The sequence below is a fragment of the Staurois parvus genome, unplaced genomic scaffold, assembly GCF_062004578.1.
Source record: "Staurois parvus isolate SC_StPar_1 unplaced genomic scaffold, SC_StPar_1.0 ptg000860l, whole genome shotgun sequence".
NCBI classification, from domain to species: Eukaryota; Metazoa; Chordata; class Amphibia; order Anura; family Ranidae; genus Staurois; species Staurois parvus.
In genome coordinates, this window is record NW_028318656.1 from 4,236,651 (window position 1) to 4,253,991 (window position 17,341).

The window sequence follows — 17,341 nt, forward strand, 5'->3', positions numbered from 1 at the left end:
CCGAGTTGTGCCAAGTTTTGCAAAGGCCTTTCACTGGGCCAAAAAGAGGCACTGTCGCACGCCCAACGTGGGGCTCGAACCCACGACCCTGAGATTAAGAGTCTCATGCTCTACTGACTGAGCTAGCCGGGCTACAGCCTTTTGCCTCTTCCAGGCCTCTTCCAGCTATCTGGCTCTGAGCCCTTGTTCCTAGCTTTCGGCACAATTCCTTTGGCTAAAGTCAACGTGCTTCCAAGTGCTACTCTGCTCACTTGCTGTCAGGGCACAGGGTACATCACCATTTTTGCTGTGACTTTGGAGGATCCCAAGCAAATGCGCTGGCTGTTTCCAAACCCTTTTCTCTCTGAGCCAAAGGCCAAGCCGTAGCCTCCCACATAACATCTGCCAAGGCATTTGCAGTTTCCGGCCGAGGCGGCAGCAAACAATAGCTGAACCCAGAAGGTCAAATGCGAAGTGTTCAGCACTGGCTTTGCATTCAAGGGGTCACGTGTTACCGTACACCTCCAACTTCCCTTCGATAGCTCAGCTGGTAGAGCGGAGGACTGTAGTAGATAATAGTAGCAATCCTTAGGTCGCTGGTTCAATTCTGGCTCGAAGGAAGAGCTTTTTACCCCGCGTCTCTCCCTTTTAGAAAGAAGGCAATCCCTCGCCTCTACAAATGTGCAATTGGGAAGCTTTTTAGGCACCTTGAGTTGATCTTTCATTTCTCCTTCGGGCCAGTTCAAGCACGCTCCGTGTGTGGTCTCTGTGGCGCAATCGGTTAGTGCGTTCGGCTGTTAACCGAAAGGTTGGTGGTTCGAGCCCACCCAGGGACGCTCACCTTTTCTCCTTAGCTTAGCCCGGCCCGCTGCCATGTCTGACACCGACCTAGGAAGACAAAGCGTGTCCTTTGGCTCGCCTCGCACGGCTGCCAATTGAGCATTCCCTGGCGACATTCCTTGAAAATGGACTAGTAATCCGGCGCAATCAATTGGTCTTGTTCTGCAATCTTGAAGATCTTTCATGGTTTAGTCAAGCCACTTCTTTGCTTCCCATGAGTCTCAGGAAGGAACCCCAGCATTTCTATTCACACCTGAAGATGTTTAGTCCAATTCCCATGGAATGTGTAGATGTTGATTGTCCAAGAACAGGAGGGGAGGTGTGAGAATTGTGGAAGCGCCCTTTTTCAAGTTATATCATCCCCTTGTTGGGTGTCAGGAAGCCTGCATAGCTAATAGTGCCTAGTTTGACATGGTTAAAGGTGTCAAATGATGTCAAATCGCCTGGATAGAGGTGTTAATCATGTGGAATACAGATAGTGTGGATGGACAAGCTTGTGTCCCAGTGTATTGCTGGCCTTGAAGTACACAGGGATGCAATGTTTCTTAAAGATCCTTCTGACTTTTTCCGACACTCCAGTTCCATACGGGATGACTATATTTCTCCAAGTGTTCTGCTTCTCCCCAGTTTGTTTTCCTGACCTTGCGGAGGTTTTAACCAAGACCCAGTCTGGGTAGCCACAAGCTTTCAAAGCCCTCCTGAGATGTCACGGTAGCACCCTCCTAGTCATGTGCTAGGATTTGTATAGTTGGCCTCTGCTTACCAGAAAGGCTGTCAGGTAAATTCAGTGTGGTATTGTGCTTAACAGAGTGCTGCGATGGATTAGTCAGGTCTGCTGATGATTCTCTGATGTTGTTTGAGTTTGCCAGAGTTCTTCCCGCCTTCGGGAAGCTGTGAGAGCTTTCCAGAACATGGGTGGGGGCTAGGCAAATGAACAGCATGAATATGCTTACCTCATTTCAGATGTTTCCCACAATGTCAATAGCCTCCGCAAAGTGTATCCAAGTGAAAAGGCCTATGACATCATGGGGCATGCTTGTTTGTTCTGGCTCCGACTTCAGTGTACATTCCTTGTTGAGAAATTCTTTAGCATTCTTGAAAATGGTGCATTATCTTTGCCAGTTGAGGCTGTTAGAATGGTAGCCAGATACGTAGCAATGCCGTGCGTGCCAGAGTTGATTGTTTGTGAATCAGTGGTTGAAATGGCTGAACCTTGTCCCTGGATAATGCTGTACCCCTTGAGCGAGTTAAAGCATGAGGCCGGAGCCTGTTGGGATGCGGGAGAATATTTGCACTGTTGTGGCTAAGGCAAGACATCTTAGGAGCTTTGTTGAAGGAGCTGTGGCCCTGTGGTGTTTTGTCAAGGGCGCAAAGAAGGAGATTGCGTTGGCCGGGAATCGAACCCGGGTCAACTGCTTGGAAGGCAGCTATGCTCACCACTATACCACCAACGCAAGGCTGCGCAGCAAGCATGCTGCTAGCTCTGTCCAATTAAGGCCACGCATGACATTGACTCGACAGATCCCCCTCGTGCGCAAGGTGGATTTGCTGCCGTAGCAAGTGAGCACTAGGAAGATCAGCTGGAAAATAATTCCCCGTTCGTGGAGAGAAGGTAAGCGGAGCCAGTAGATATGGTAAAGGTGTGATTGTGCAGTGCGCATGAAGGAACTGGAGAGACCGAGTTGTGCCAAGTTTTGCAAAGGCCTTTCACTGGGCCAAAAAGAGGCACTGTCGCACGCCCAACGTGGGGCTCGAACCCACGACCCTGAGATTAAGAGTCTCATGCTCTACCGACTGAGCTAGCCGGGCTACGGCCTTTTGCCTCTTCCAGGCCTCTTCCAGCTATCTGGCTCTGAGCCCTTTTTCCTAGCTTTCGGCACAATTCCTTTGGCTAAAGTCAACGTGCTTCCAAGTGCTACTCTGCTCACTTGCTGTCAGGGCACAGGGTACATCACCATTTTTGCTGTGACTTTGGAGGATCCCAAGCAAATGCGCTGGCTGTTTCCAAACCCTTTTCTCTCTGAGCCAAAGGCCAAGCCGTAGCCTCCCACATAACATCTGCCAAGGCATTTGCAGTTTCCGGCCGAGGCGGCAGCAAACAATAGCTGAACCTAGAAGGTCAAATGCGAAGTGTTCAGCACTGGCTTTGCATTCAAGGGGTCACGTGTTACCGCACACCTCCGACTTCCCTTCGATAGCTCAGCTGGTAGAGCGGAGGACTGTAGTAGATAATAGTAGCAATCCTTAGGTCGCTGGTTCAATTCCGGCTCGAAGGAAGAGCTTTTTACCCCGCGTCTCTCCCTTTTAGAAAGAAGGCAATCCCTCGCCTCTACAAATGTGCAATTGGGAAGCTTTTTAGGCACCTTGAGTTGATCTTTCATTTCTCCTTCGGGCCAGTTCAAGCACGCTCCGTGTGTGGTCTCTGTGGCGCAATCGGTTAGCGCGTTCGGCTGTTAACCGAAAGGTTGGTGGTTCGAGCCCACCCAGGGACGCTCACCTTTTCTCCTTAGCTTAGCCCGGCCCGCTGCCATGTCTGACACCGACCTAGGAAGACAAAGCGTGTCCTTTGGCTCGCCTCGCACGGCTGCCAATTGAGCATTCACTGGTGACATTCCTTGAAAATGGACTAGTAATCCGGCGCAATCAATTGGTCTTGTTCTGCAATCTTGAAGATCTTTCATGGTTTAGTCAAGCCACTTCTTTGCTTCCCATGAGTCTCAGGAAGGAACCCCAGCATTTCTATTCACACCTGAAGATGTTTAGTCCAATTCCCATGGAATGTGTAGATGTTGATTGTCCAAGAACAGGAGGGGAGGTGTGAGAATTGTGGAAGCGCCCTTTTTCAAGTTATATCATCCCCTTGTTGGGTGTCAGGAAGCCTGCATAGCTAATAGTGCCTAGTTTGACATGGTTAAAGGTGTCAAATGATGTCAAATCGCCTGGATAGAGGTGTTAATCATGTGGAATACAGATAGTGTGGATGGACAAGCTTGTGTCCCAGTGTATTGCTGGCCTTGAAGTACACAGGGATGCAATGTTTCTTAAAGATCCTTCTGACTTTTTCCGACACTCCAGTTCCATACGGGATGACTATATTTCTCCAAGTGTTCTGCTTCTCCCCAGTTTGTTTTCCTGACCTTGCGGAGGTTTTAACCAAGACCCAGTCTGGGTAGCCACAAGCTTTCAAAGCCCTCCTGAGATGTCACGGTAGCACCCTCCTAGTCATGTGCTAGGATTTGTATAGTTGGCCTCTGCTTACCAGAAAGGCTGTCAGGTAAATTCAGTGTGGTATTGTGCTTAACAGAGTGCTGCGATGGATTAGTCAGGTCTGCTGATGATTCTCTGATGTTGTTTGAGTTTGCCAGAGTTCTTCCCGCCTTCGGGAAGCTGTGAGAGCTTTCCAGAACATGGGTGGGGGCTAGGCAAATGAACAGCATGAATATGCTTACCTCATTTCAGATGTTTCCCACAATGTCAATAGCCTCCGCAAAGTGTATCCAAGTGAAAAGGCCTATGACATCATGGGGCATGCTTGTTTGTTCTGGCTCCGACTTCAGTGTACATTCCTTGTTGAGAAATTCTTTAGCATTCTTGAAAATGGTGCATTATCTTTGCCAGTTGAGGCTGTTAGAATGGTAGCCAGATACGTAGCAATGCCGTGCGTGCCAGAGTTGATTGTTTGTGAATCAGTGGTTGAAATGGCTGAACCTTGTCCCTGGATAATGCTGTACCCCTTGAGCGAGTTAAAGCATGAGGCCGGAGCCTGTTGGGATGCGGGAGAATATTTGCACTGTTGTGGCTAAGGCAAGACATCTTAGGAGCTTTGTTGAAGGAGCTGTGGCCCTGTGGTGTTTTGTCAAGGGCGCAAAGAAGGAGATTGCGTTGGCCGGGAATCGAACCCGGGTCAACTGCTTGGAAGGCAGCTATGCTCACCACTATACCACCAACGCAAGGCTGCGCAGCAAGCATGCTGCTAGCTCTGTCCAATTAAGGCCACGCATGACATTGACTCGACAGATCCCCCTCGTGCGCAAGGTGGATTTGCTGCCGTAGCAAGTGAGCACTAGGAAGATCAGCTGGGAAATAATTCCCCGTTCGTGGAGAGAAGGTAAGCGGAGCCAGTAGATATGGTAAAGGTGTGATTGTGCAGTGCGCATGAAGGAACTGGAGAGACCGAGTTGTGCCAAGTTTTGCAAAGGCCTTTCACTGGGCCAAAAAGAGGCAGTGTCGCACGCCCAACGTGGGGCTCGAGCCCACGACCCTGAGATTAAGAGTCTCATGCTCTACCGACTGAGCTAGCCGGGCTACGGCCTTTTGCCTCTTCCAGGCCTCTTCCAGCTATCTGGCTCTGAGCCCTTTTTCCTAGCTTTCGGCACAATTCCTTTGGCTAAAGTCAACGTGCTTCCAAGTGCTACTCTGCTCACTTGCTGTCAGGGCACAGGGTACATCACCATTTTTGCTGTGACTTTGGAGGATCCCAAGCAAATGCGCTGGCTGTTTCCAAACCCTTTTCTCTCTGAGCCAAAGGCCAAGCCGTAGCCTCCCACATAACATCTGCCAAGGCATTTGCAGTTTCCGGCCGAGGCGGCAGCAAACAATAGCTCAACCCAGAAGGTCAAATGCGAAGTGTTCAGCACTGGCTTTGCATTCAAGGGGTCACGTGTTACCGTACACCTCCGACTTCCCTTCGATAGCTCAGCTGGTAGAGCGGAGGACTGTAGTAGATAATAGTAGCAATCCTTAGGTCGCTGGTTCAATTCCGGCTCGAAGGAAGAGCTTTTTACCCCGCGTCTCTCCCTTTTAGAAAGAAGGCAATCCCTCGCCTCTACAAATGTGCAATTGGGAAGCTTTTTAGGCACCTTGAGTTGATCTTTCATTTCTCCTTCGGGCCAGTTCAAGCACGCTCCGTGTGTGGTCTCTGTGGCGCAATCGGTTAGCGCGTTCGGCTGTTAACCGAAAGGTTGGTGGTTCGAGCCCACCCAGGGACGCTCACCTTTTCTCCTTAGCTTAGCCCGGCCCGCTGCCATGTCTGACACCGACCTAGGAAGACAAAGCGTGTCCTTTGGCTCGCCTCGCACGGCTGCCAATTGAGCATTCACTGGCGACATTCCTTGAAAATGGACTAGTAATCCGGCGCAATCAATTGGTCTTGTTCTGCAATCTTGAAGATCTTTCATGGTTTAGTCAAGCCACTTCTTTGCTTCCCATGAGTCTCAGGAAGGAACCCCAGCATTTCTATTCACACCTGAAGATGTTTAGTCCAATTCCCATGGAATGTGTAGATGTTGATTGTCCAAGAACAGGAGGGGAGGTGTGAGAATTGTGGAAGCGCCCTTTTTCAAGTTATATCATCCCCTTGTTGGGTGTCAGGAAGCCTGCATAGCTAATAGTGCCTAGTTTGACATGGTTAAAGGTGTCAAATGATGTCAAATCGCCTGGATAGAGGTGTTAATCATGTGGAATACAGATAGTGTGGATGGACAAGCTTGTGTCCCAGTGTATTGCTGGCCTTGAAGTACACAGGGATGCAATGTTTCTTAAAGATCCTTCTGACTTTTTCCGACACTCCAGTTCCATACGGGATGACTATATTTCTCCAAGTGTTCTGCTTCTCCCCAGTTTGTTTTCCTGACCTTGCGGAGGTTTTAACCAAGACCCAGTCTGGGTAGCCACAAGCTTTCAAAGCCCTCCTGAGATGTCACGGTAGCACCCTCCTAGTCATGTGCTAGGATTTGTATAGTTGGCCTCTGCTTACCAGAAAGGCTGTCAGGTAAATTCAGTGTGGTATTGTGCTTAACAGAGTGCTGCGATGGATTAGTCAGGTCTGCTGATGATTCTCTGATGTTGTTTGAGTTTGCCAGAGTTCTTCCCGCCTTCGGGAAGCTGTGAGAGCTTTCCAGAACATGGGTGGGGGCTAGGCAAATGAACAGCATGAATATGCTTACCTCATTTCAGATGTTTCCCACAATGTCAATAGCCTCCGCAAAGTGTATCCAAGTGAAAAGGCCTATGACATCATGGGGCATGCTTGTTTGTTCTGGCTCCGACTTCAGTGTACATTCCTTGTTGAGAAATTCTTTAGCATTCTTGAAAATGGTGCATTATCTTTGCCAGTTGAGGCTGTTAGAATGGTAGCCAGATACGTAGCAATGCCGTGCGTGCCAGAGTTGATTGTTTGTGAATCAGTGGTTGAAATGGCTGAACCTTGTCCCTGGATAATGCTGTACCCCTTGAGCGAGTTAAAGCATGAGGCCGGAGCCTGTTGGGATGCGGGAGAATATTTGCACTGTTGTGGCTAAGGCAAGACATCTTAGGAGCTTTGTTGAAGGAGCTGTGGCCCTGTGGTGTTTTGTCAAGGGCGCAAAGAAGGAGATTGCGTTGGCCGGGAATCGAACCCGGGTCAACTGCTTGGAAGGCAGCTATGCTCACCACTATACCACCAACGCAAGGCTGCGCAGCAAGCATGCTGCTAGCTCTGTCCAATTAAGGCCACGCATGACATTGACTCGACAGATCCCCCTCGTGCGCAAGGTGGATTTGCTGCCGTAGCAAGTGAGCACTAGGAAGATCAGCTGGAAAATAATTCCCCGTTCGTGGAGAGAAGGTAAGCGGAGCCAGTAGATATGGTAAAGGTGTGATTGTGCAGTGCGCATGAAGGAACTGGAGAGACCGAGTTGTGCCAAGTTTTGCAAAGGCCTTTCACTGGGCCAAAAAGAGGCACTGTCGCACGCCCAACGTGGGGCTCGAACCCACGACCCTGAGATTAAGAGTCTCATGCTCTACCGACTGAGCTAGCCGGGCTACGGCCTTTTGCCTCTTCCAGGCCTCTTCCAGCTATCTGGCTCTGAGCCCTTTTTCCTAGCTTTCGGCACAATTCCTTTGGCTAAAGTCAACGTGCTTCCAAGTGCTACTCTGCTCACTTGCTGTCAGGGCACAGGGTACATCACCATTTTTGCTGTGACTTTGGAGGATCCCAAGCAAATGCGCTGGCTGTTTCCAAACCCTTTTCTCTCTGAGCCAAAGGCCAAGCCGTAGCCTCCCACATAACATCTGCCAAGGCATTTGCAGTTTCCGGCCGAGGCGGCAGCAAACAATAGCTCAACCCAGAAGGTCAAATGCGAAGTGTTCAGCACTGGCTTTGCATTCAAGGGGTCACGTGTTACCGCACACCTCCGACTTCCCTTCGATAGCTCAGCTGGTAGAGCGGAGGACTGTAGTAGATAATAGTAGCAATCCTTAGGTCGCTGGTTCAATTCCGGCTCGAAGGAAGAGCTTTTTACCCCGCGTCTCTCCCTTTTAGAAAGAAGGCAATCCCTCGCCTCTACAAATGTGCAATTGGGAAGCTTTTTAGGCACCTTGAGTTGATCTTTCATTTCTCCTTCGGGCCAGTTCAAGCACGCTCCGTGTGTGGTCTCTGTGGCGCAATCGGTTAGCGCGTTCGGCTGTTAACCGAAAGGTTGGTGGTTCGAGCCCACCCAGGGACGCTCACCTTTTCTCCTTAGCTTAGCCCGGCCCGCTGCCATGTCTGACACCGACCTAGGAAGACAAAGCGTGTCCTTTGGCTCGCCTCGCACGGCTGCCAATTGAGCATTCACTGGCGACATTCCTTGAAAATGGACTAGTAATCCGGCGCAATCAATTGGTCTTGTTCTGCAATCTTGAAGATCTTTCATGGTTTAGTCAAGCCACTTCTTTGCTTCCCATGAGTCTCAGGAAGGAACCCCAGCATTTCTATTCACACCTGAAGATGTTTAGTCCAATTCCCATGGAATGTGTAGATGTTGATTGTCCAAGAACAGGAGGGGAGGTGTGAGAATTGTGGAAGCGCCCTTTTTCAAGTTATATCATCCCCTTGTTGGGTGTCAGGAAGCCTGCATAGCTAATAGTGCCTAGTTTGACATGGTTAAAGGTGTCAAATGATGTCAAATCGCCTGGATAGAGGTGTTAATCATGTGGAATACAGATAGTGTGGATGGACAAGCTTGTGTCCCAGTGTATTGCTGGCCTTGAAGTACACAGGGATGCAATGTTTCTTAAAGATCCTTCTGACTTTTTCCGACACTCCAGTTCCATACGGGATGACTATATTTCTCCAAGTGTTCTGCTTCTCCCCAGTTTGTTTTCCTGACCTTGCGGAGGTTTTAACCAAGACCCAGTCTGGGTAGCCACAAGCTTTCAAAGCCCTCCTGAGATGTCACGGTAGCACCCTCCTAGTCATGTGCTAGGATTTGTATAGTTGGCCTCTGCTTACCAGAAAGGCTGTCAGGTAAATTCAGTGTGGTATTGTGCTTAACAGAGTGCTGCGATGGATTAGTCAGGTCTGCTGATGATTCTCTGATGTTGTTTGAGTTTGCCAGAGTTCTTCCCGCCTTCGGGAAGCTGTGAGAGCTTTCCAGAACATGGGTGGGGGCTAGGCAAATGAACAGCATGAATATGCTTACCTCATTTCAGATGTTTCCCACAATGTCAATAGCCTCCGCAAAGTGTATCCAAGTGAAAAGGCCTATGACATCATGGGGCATGCTTGTTTGTTCTGGCTCCGACTTCAGTGTACATTCCTTGTTGAGAAATTCTTTAGCATTCTTGAAAATGGTGCATTATCTTTGCCAGTTGAGGCTGTTAGAATGGTAGCCAGATACGTAGCAATGCCGTGCGTGCCAGAGTTGATTGTTTGTGAATCAGTGGTTGAAATGGCTGAACCTTGTCCCTGGATAATGCTGTACCCCTTGAGCGAGTTAAAGCATGAGGCCGGAGCCTGTTGGGATGCGGGAGAATATTTGCACTGTTGTGGCTAAGGCAAGACATCTTAGGAGCTTTGTTGAAGGAGCTGTGGCCCTGTGGTGTTTTGTCAAGGGCGCAAAGAAGGAGATTGCGTTGGCCGGGAATCGAACCCGGGTCAACTGCTTGGAAGGCAGCTATGCTCACCACTATACCACCAACGCAAGGCTGCGCAGCAAGCATGCTGCTAGCTCTGTCCAATTAAGGCCACGCATGACATTGACTCGACAGATCCCCCTCGTGCGCAAGGTGGATTTGCTGCCGTAGCAAGTGAGCACTAGGAAGATCAGCTGGAAAATAATTCCCCGTTCGTGGAGAGAAGGTAAGCGGAGCCAGTAGATATGGTAAAGGTGTGATTGTGCAGTGCGCATGATGGAACTGGAGAGACCGAGTTGTGCCAAGTTTTGCAAAGGCCTTTCACTGGGCCAAAAGGAGGCAGTGTCGCACGCCCAACGTGGGGCTCGAGCCCACGACCCTGAGATTAAGAGTCTCATGCTCTACCGACTGAGCTAGCCGGGCTATGGCCTTTTGCCTCTTCCAGGCCTCTTCCAGCTATCTGGCTCTGAGCCCTTGTTCCTAGCTTTCGGCACAATTCCTTTGGCTAAAGTCAACGTGCTTCCAAGTGCTACTCTGCTCACTTGCTGTCAGGGCACAGGGTACATCACCATTTTTGCTGTGACTTTGGAGGATCCCAAGCAAATGCGCTGGCTGTTTCCAAACCCTTTTCTCTCTGAGCCAAAGGCCAAGCCGTAGCCTCCCACATAACATCTGCCAAGGCATTTGCAGTTTCCGGCCGAGGCGGCAGCAAACAATAGCTCAACCCAGAAGGTCAAATGCGAAGTGTTCAGCACTGGCTTTGCATTCAAGGGGTCACGTGTTACCGTACTCCTCCGACTTCCCCTCGATAGCTCAGCTGGTAGAGCGGAGGACTGTAGTAGATAATAGTTGCAATCCTTAGGTCGCTGGTTCAATTCCGGCTCGAAGGAAGAGCTTTTTACCCCGCGTCTTTCCCTTTTAGAAAGAAGGCAATCCCTCGCCTCTACAAATGTGCAATTGGGAAGCTTTTTAGGCACCTTGAGTTGATCTTTCATTTCTCCTTCGGGCCAGTTCAAGCACGCTCCGTGTGTGGTCTCTGTGGCGCAATCGGTTAGCGCGTTCGGCTGTTAACCGAAAGGTTGGTGGTTCGAGCCCACCCAGGGACGCTCACCATTTCTCCTTAGCTTAGCCCGGCCCGCTGCCATGTCTGACACCGACCTAGGAAGACAAAGCGTGTCCTTTGGCTCGCCTCGCACGGCTGCCAATTGAGCATTCCCTGGCGACATTCCTTGAAAATGGACTAGTAATCCGGCGCAATCAATTGGTCTTGTTCTGCAATCTTGAAGATCTTTCATGGTTTAGTCAAGCCACTTCTTTGCTTCCCATGAGTCTCAGGAAGGAACCCCAGCATTTCGATTCACACCTGAAGATGTTTAGTCCAATTCCCATGGAATGTGTAGATGTTGATTGTCCAAGAACAGGAGGGGAGGTGTGAGAATTGTGGAAGCGCCCTTTTTCAAGTTATATCATCCCCTTGTTGGGTGTCAGGAAGCCTGCATAGCTAATAGTGCCTAGTTTGACATGGTTAAAGGTGTCAAATGATGTCAAATCGCCTGGATAGAGGTGTTAATCATGTGGAATACAGATAGTGTGGATGGACAAGCTTGTGTCCCAGTGTATTGCTGGCCTTGAAGTACACAGGGATGCAATGTTTCTTAAAGATCCTTCTGACTTTTTCCGACACTCCAGTTCCATACGGGATGACTATATTTCTCCAAGTGTTCTGCTTCTCCCCAGTTTGTTTTCCTGACCTTGCGGAGGTTTTAACCAAGACCCAGTCTGGGTAGCCACAAGCTTTCAAAGCCCTCCTGAGATGTCACGGTAGCACCCTCCTAGTCATGTGCTAGGATTTGTATAGTTGGCCTCTGCTTACCAGAAAGGCTGTCAGGTAAATTCAGTGTGGTATTGTGCTTAACAGAGTGCTGCGATGGATTAGTCAGGTCTGCTGATGATTCTCTGATGTTGTTTGAGTTTGCCAGAGTTCTTCCCGCCTTCGGGAAGCTGTGAGAGCTTTCCAGAACATGGGTGGGGGCTAGGCAAATGAACAGCATGAATATGCTTACCTCATTTCAGATGTTTCCCACAATGTCAATAGCCTCCGCAAAGTGTATCCAAGTGAAAAGGCCTATGACATCATGGGGCATGCTTGTTTGTTCTGGCTCCGACTTCAGTGTACATTCCTTGTTGAGAAATTCTTTAGCATTCTTGAAAATGGTGCATTATCTTTGCCAGTTGAGGCTGTTAGAATGGTAGCCAGATACGTAGCAATGCCGTGCGTGCCAGAGTTGATTGTTTGTGAATCAGTGGTTGAAATGGCTGAACCTTGTCCCTGGATAATGCTGTACCCCTTGAGCGAGTTAAAGCATGAGGCCGGAGCCTGTTGGGATGCGGGAGAATATTTGCACTGTTGTGGCTAAGGCAAGACATCTTAGGAGCTTTGTTGAAGGAGCTGTGGCCCTGTGGTGTTTTGTCAAGGGCGCAAAGAAGGAGATTGCGTTGGCCGGGAATCGAACCCGGGTCAACTGCTTGGAAGGCAGCTATGCTCACCACTATACCACCAACGCAAGGCTGCGCAGCAAGCATGCTGCTAGCTCTGTCCAATTAAGGCCACGCATGACATTGACTCGACAGATCCCCCTCGTGCGCAAGGTGGATTTGCTGCCGTAGCAAGTGAGCACTAGGAAGATCAGCTGGAAAATAATTCCCCGTTCGTGGAGAGAAGGTAAGCGGAGCCAGTAGATATGGTAAAGGTGTGATTGTGCAGTGCGCATGAAGGAACTGGAGAGACCGAGTTGTGCCAAGTTTTGCAAAGGCCTTTCACTGGGCCAAAAAGAGGCACTGTCGCACGCCCAACGTGGGGCTCGCACCCACGACCCTGAGATTAAGAGTCTCATGCTCTACCGACTGAGCTAGCCGGGCTATGGCCTTTTGCTTCTTCCAGGCCTCTTCCAGCTATCTGGCTCTGAGCCCTTTTTCCTAGCTTTCGGCACAATTCCTTTGGCTAAAGTCAACGTGCTTCCAAGTGCTACTCTGCTCACTTGCTGTCAGGGCACAGGGTACATCACCATTTTTGCTGTGACTTTGGAGGATCCCAAGCAAATGCGCTGGCTGTTTCCAAACCCTTTTCTCTCTGAGCCAAAGGCCAAGCCGTAGCCTCCCACATAACATCTGCCAAGGCATTTGCAGTTTCCGGCCGAGGCGGCAGCAAACAATAGCTCAACCCAGAAGGTCAAATGCGAAGTGTTCAGCACTGGCTTTGCATTCAAGGGGTCACGTGTTACCGCACACCTCAGACTTCCCTTCGATAGCTCAGCTGGTAGAGCGGAGGACTGTAGTAGATAATAGTAGCAATCCTTAGGTCGCTGGTTCAATTCCGGCTCGAAGGAAGAGCTTTTTACCCCGCGTCTCTCCCTTTTAGAAAGAAGGCAATCCCTCGCCTCTACAAATGTGCAATTGGGAAGCTTTTTAGGCACCTTGAGTTGATCTTTCATTTCTCCTTCGGGCCAGTTCAAGCACGCTCCGTGTGTGGTCTCTGTGGCGCAATCGGTTAGTGCGTTCGGCTGTTAACCGAAAGGTTGGTGGTTCGAGCCCACCCAGGGACGCTCACCTTTTCTCCTTAGCTTAGCCCGGCCCGCTGCCATGTCTGACACCGACCTAGGAAGACAAAGCGTGTCCTTTGGCTCGCCTCGCACGGCTGCCAATTGAGCATTTACTGGCGACATTCCTTGAAAATGGACTAGTAATCCGGCGCAATCAATTGGTCTTGTTCTGCAATCTTGAAGATCTTTCATGGTTTAGTCAAGCCACTTCTTTGCTTCCCATGAGTCTCAGGAAGGAACCCCAGCATTTCTATTCACACCTGAAGATGTTTAGTCCAATTCCCATGGAATGTGTAGATGTTGATTGTCCAAGAACAGGAGGGGAGGTGTGAGAATTGTGGAAGCGCCCTTTTTCAAGTTATATCATCCCCTTGTTGGGTGTCAGGAAGCCTGCATAGCTAATAGTGCCTAGTTTGACATGGTTAAAGGTGTCAAATGATGTCAAATCGCCTGGATAGAGGTGTTAATCATGTGGAATACAGATAGTGTGGATGGACAAGCTTGTGTCCCAGTGTATTGCTGGCCTTGAAGTACACAGGGATGCAATGTTTCTTAAAGATCCTTCTGACTTTTTCCGACACTCCAGTTCCATACGGGATGACTATATTTCTCCAAGTGTTCTGCTTCTCCCCAGTTTGTTTTCCTGACCTTGCGGAGGTTTTAACCAAGACCCAGTCTGGGTAGCCACAAGCTTTCAAAGCCCTCCTGAGATGTCACGGTAGCACCCTCCTAGTCATGTGCTAGGATTTGTATAGTTGGCCTCTGCTTACCAGAAAGGCTGTCAGGTAAATTCAGTGTGGTATTGTGCTTAACAGAGTGCTGCGATGGATTAGTCAGGTCTGCTGATGATTCTCTGATGTTGTTTGAGTTTGCCAGAGTTCTTCCCGCCTTCGGGAAGCTGTGAGAGCTTTCCAGAACATGGGTGGGGGCTAGGCAAATGAACAGCATGAATATGCTTACCTCATTTCAGATGTTTCCCACAATGTCAATAGCCTCCGCAAAGTGTATCCAAGTGAAAAGGCCTATGACATCATGGGGCATGCTTGTTTGTTCTGGCTCCGACTTCAGTGTACATTCCTTGTTGAGAAATTCTTTAGCATTCTTGAAAATGGTGCATTATCTTTGCCAGTTGAGGCTGTTAGAATGGTAGCCAGATACGTAGCAATGCCGTGCGTGCCAGAGTTGATTGTTTGTGAATCAGTGGTTGAAATGGCTGAACCTTGTCCCTGGATAATGCTGTACCCCTTGAGCGAGTTAAAGCATGAGGCCGGAGCCTGTTGGGATGCGGGAGAATATTTGCACTGTTGAGGCTAAGGCAAGACATCTTAGGAGCTTTGTTGAAGGAGCTGTGGCCCTGTGGTGTTTTGTCAAGGGCGCAAAGAAGGAGATTGTGTTGGCCGGGAATCGAACCCGGGTCAACTGCTTGGAAGGCAGCTATGCTCACCACTATACCACCAACGCAAGGCTGCGCAGCAAGCATGCTGCTAGCTCTGTCCAATTAAGGCCACGCATGACATTGACTCGACAGATCCCCCTCGTGCGCAAGGTGGATTTGCTGCCGTAGCAAGTGAGCACTAGGAAGATCAGCTGGAAAATAATTCCCCGTTCGTGGAAAGAAGGTAAGCGGAGCCAGTAGATATGGTAAAGGTGTGATTGTGCAGTGCGCATGAAGGAACTGGAGAGACCGAGTTGTGCCAAGTTTTGCAAAGGCCTTTCACTGGGCCAAAAGGAGGCAGTGTCGCACGCCCAACATGGGGCTCGAACCCATGACCCTGAGATTAAGAGTCTCATGCTCTACCGACTGAGCTAGCCGGGCTACGGCCTTTTGCCTCTTCCAGGCCTCTTCCAGCTATCTGGCTCTGAGCCCTTTTTCCTAGCTTTCGGCACAATTCCTTTGGCTAAAGTCAACGTGCTTCCAAGTGCTACTCTGCTCACTTGCTGTCAGGGCACAGGGTACATCACCATTTTTGCTGTGACTTTGGAGGATCCCAAGCAAATGCGCTGGCTGTTTCCAAATTCTTTTATCTCTGAGCCAAAGGCCAAGCCGTAGCCTCCCACATAACATCTGCCAAGGCATTTGCAGTTTCCGGCCGAGGCGGCAGCAAACAATAGCTCAACCCAGAAGGTCAAATGCGAAGTGTTCAGCACTGGCTTTGCATTCAAGGGGTCACGTGTTACCGCACACCTCTGACTTCCCTTCGATAGCTCAGCTGGTAGAGCGGAGGACTGTAGTAGATAATAGTAGCAATCCTTAGGTCGCTGGTTCAATTCCGGCTCGAAGGAAGAGCATTTTACCCCGCGTCTCTCCCTTTTAGAAAGAAGGCAATCCCTCGCCTCTACAAATGTGCAATTGGGAAGCTTTTTAGGCACCTTGAGTTGATATTTCATTTCTCCTTCGGGCCAGTTCAAGCACGCTCCGTGTGTGGTCTCTGTGGCGCAATCGGTTAGCGCGTTCGGCTGTTAACCGAAAGGTTGGTGGTTCGAGCCCACCCAGGGACGCTCACCTTTTCTCCTTAGCTTAGCCCGGCCCGCTGCCATGTCTGACACCGACCTAGGAAGACAAAGCGTGTCCTTTGGCTCGCCTCGCACGGCTGCCAATTGAGCATTCACTGGCGACATTCCTTGAAAATGGACTAGTGGTCTTGTTCTGCAATCTTGAAGATCTTTCATGGTTTAGTCAAGCCACTTCTTTGCTTCCCATGAGTCTCAGGAAGTAACCCCCGCATTTCTATTCACACCTGAAGATGTTTAGTCCAATTCCCATGGAATGTGTAGATGTTGATTGTCCAAGAACAGGAGGGGAGGTGTGAGAATTGTGGAAGCGCCCTTTTTCAAGTTTTATCATCCCCTTGTTGGGTGTCAGGAAGCCTGCATAGCTAATAGTGCCTAGTTTGACATGGTTAAAGGTGTCAAATGATGTCAAATCGCCTGGATAGAGGTGTTAATCATGTGGAATACAGATAGTGTGGATGGACAAGCTTGTGTCCCAGTGTATTGCTGGCCTTGAAGTACACAGGGATGCAATGTTTCTTAAAGATCCTTCTGACTTTTTCCGACACTCCAGTTCCATACGGGATGACTATATTTCTCCAAGTGTTCTGCTTCTCCCCAGTTTGTTTTCCTGACCTTGCGGAGGTTTTAACCAAGACCCAGTCTGGGTAGCCACAAGCTTTCAAAGCCCTCCTGAGATGTCACGGTAGCACCCTCCTAGTCATGTGCTAGGATTTGTATAGTTGGCCTCTGCTTACCAGAAAGGCTGTCAGGTAAATTCAGTGTGGTATTGTGCTTAACAGAGTGCTGCGATGGATTAGTCAGGTCTGCTGATGATTCTCTGATGTTGTTTGAGTTTGCCAGAGTTCTTCCCGCCTTCGGGAAGCTGTGAGAGCTTTCCAGAACATGGGTGGGGGCTAGGCAAATGAACAGCATGAATATGCTTACCTCATTTCAGATGTTTCCCACAATGTCAATAGCCTCCGCAAAGTGTATCCAAGTGAAAAGGCCTATGACATCATGGGGCATGCTTGTTTGTTCTGGCTCCGACTTCAGTGTACATTCCTTGTTGAGAAATTCTTTAGCATTCTTGAAAATGGTGCATTATCTTTGCCAGTTGAGGCTGTTAGAATGGTAGCCAGATACGTAGCAATGCCGTGCGTGCCAGAGTTGATTGTTTGTGAATCAGTGGTTGAAATGGCTGAACCTTGTCCCTGGATAATGCTGTACCCCTTGAGCGAGTTAAAGCATGAGGCCGGAGCTTGTTGGGATGCGGGAGAATATTTGCACTGTTGTGGCTAAGGCAAGACATCTTAGGAGCTTTGTTGAAGGAGCTGTGGCCCTGTGGTGTTTTGTCAAGGGCGCAAAGAAGGAGATTGCGTTGGCCGGGAATCGAACCCGGGTCAACTGCTTGGAAGGCAGCTATGCTCACCACTATACCACCAACGCAAGGCTGCGCAGCAAGCATGCTGCTAGCTCTGTCCAATTAAGGCCACGCATGACATTGACTCGACAGATCCCCCTCGTGCGCAAGGTGGATTTGCTGCCGTAGCAAGTGA

General features: G+C 49.6%; 10 non-coding genes across 10 annotated transcripts; all 10 read left to right on the forward strand.

Moving 5' to 3' along the window:
- Positions 1-3,007: 3,007 nt before the first annotated feature.
- On the forward strand, positions 3,008-3,095 carry TRNAY-GUA (transfer RNA tyrosine (anticodon GUA)). The gene is given in 2 exon segments: positions 3,008-3,044; positions 3,060-3,095. It is a non-coding gene; the product is annotated as a tRNA-Tyr (tRNA).
- Positions 3,096-3,237: 142 nt separating this feature from the next.
- Positions 3,238-3,311, forward strand: TRNAN-GUU (transfer RNA asparagine (anticodon GUU)). Its single transcript has one exon. It is a non-coding gene; the product is annotated as a tRNA-Asn (tRNA).
- Positions 3,312-5,503: 2,192 nt separating this feature from the next.
- On the forward strand, positions 5,504-5,591 carry TRNAY-GUA (transfer RNA tyrosine (anticodon GUA)). Its single transcript is given in 2 exon segments — positions 5,504-5,540; positions 5,556-5,591. It is a non-coding gene; the product is annotated as a tRNA-Tyr (tRNA).
- A 142-nt stretch (positions 5,592-5,733) lies between these two features.
- TRNAN-GUU (transfer RNA asparagine (anticodon GUU)) lies at positions 5,734-5,807 on the forward strand. The gene has a single exon. It is a non-coding gene; the product is annotated as a tRNA-Asn (tRNA).
- A 2,192-nt stretch (positions 5,808-7,999) lies between these two features.
- On the forward strand, positions 8,000-8,087 carry TRNAY-GUA (transfer RNA tyrosine (anticodon GUA)). Its single transcript is given in 2 exon segments — positions 8,000-8,036; positions 8,052-8,087. It is a non-coding gene; the product is annotated as a tRNA-Tyr (tRNA).
- Positions 8,088-8,229: 142 nt separating this feature from the next.
- TRNAN-GUU (transfer RNA asparagine (anticodon GUU)) lies at positions 8,230-8,303 on the forward strand. Its single transcript has one exon. It is a non-coding gene; the product is annotated as a tRNA-Asn (tRNA).
- Positions 8,304-10,725: 2,422 nt separating this feature from the next.
- TRNAN-GUU (transfer RNA asparagine (anticodon GUU)) lies at positions 10,726-10,799 on the forward strand. Its single transcript has one exon. It is a non-coding gene; the product is annotated as a tRNA-Asn (tRNA).
- A 2,192-nt stretch (positions 10,800-12,991) lies between these two features.
- On the forward strand, positions 12,992-13,079 carry TRNAY-GUA (transfer RNA tyrosine (anticodon GUA)). The gene is given in 2 exon segments: positions 12,992-13,028; positions 13,044-13,079. It is a non-coding gene; the product is annotated as a tRNA-Tyr (tRNA).
- A 2,408-nt stretch (positions 13,080-15,487) lies between these two features.
- On the forward strand, positions 15,488-15,575 carry TRNAY-GUA (transfer RNA tyrosine (anticodon GUA)). Its single transcript is given in 2 exon segments — positions 15,488-15,524; positions 15,540-15,575. It is a non-coding gene; the product is annotated as a tRNA-Tyr (tRNA).
- Positions 15,576-15,717: 142 nt separating this feature from the next.
- TRNAN-GUU (transfer RNA asparagine (anticodon GUU)) lies at positions 15,718-15,791 on the forward strand. The gene has a single exon. It is a non-coding gene; the product is annotated as a tRNA-Asn (tRNA).
- Positions 15,792-17,341: the final 1,550 nt, after the last annotated feature.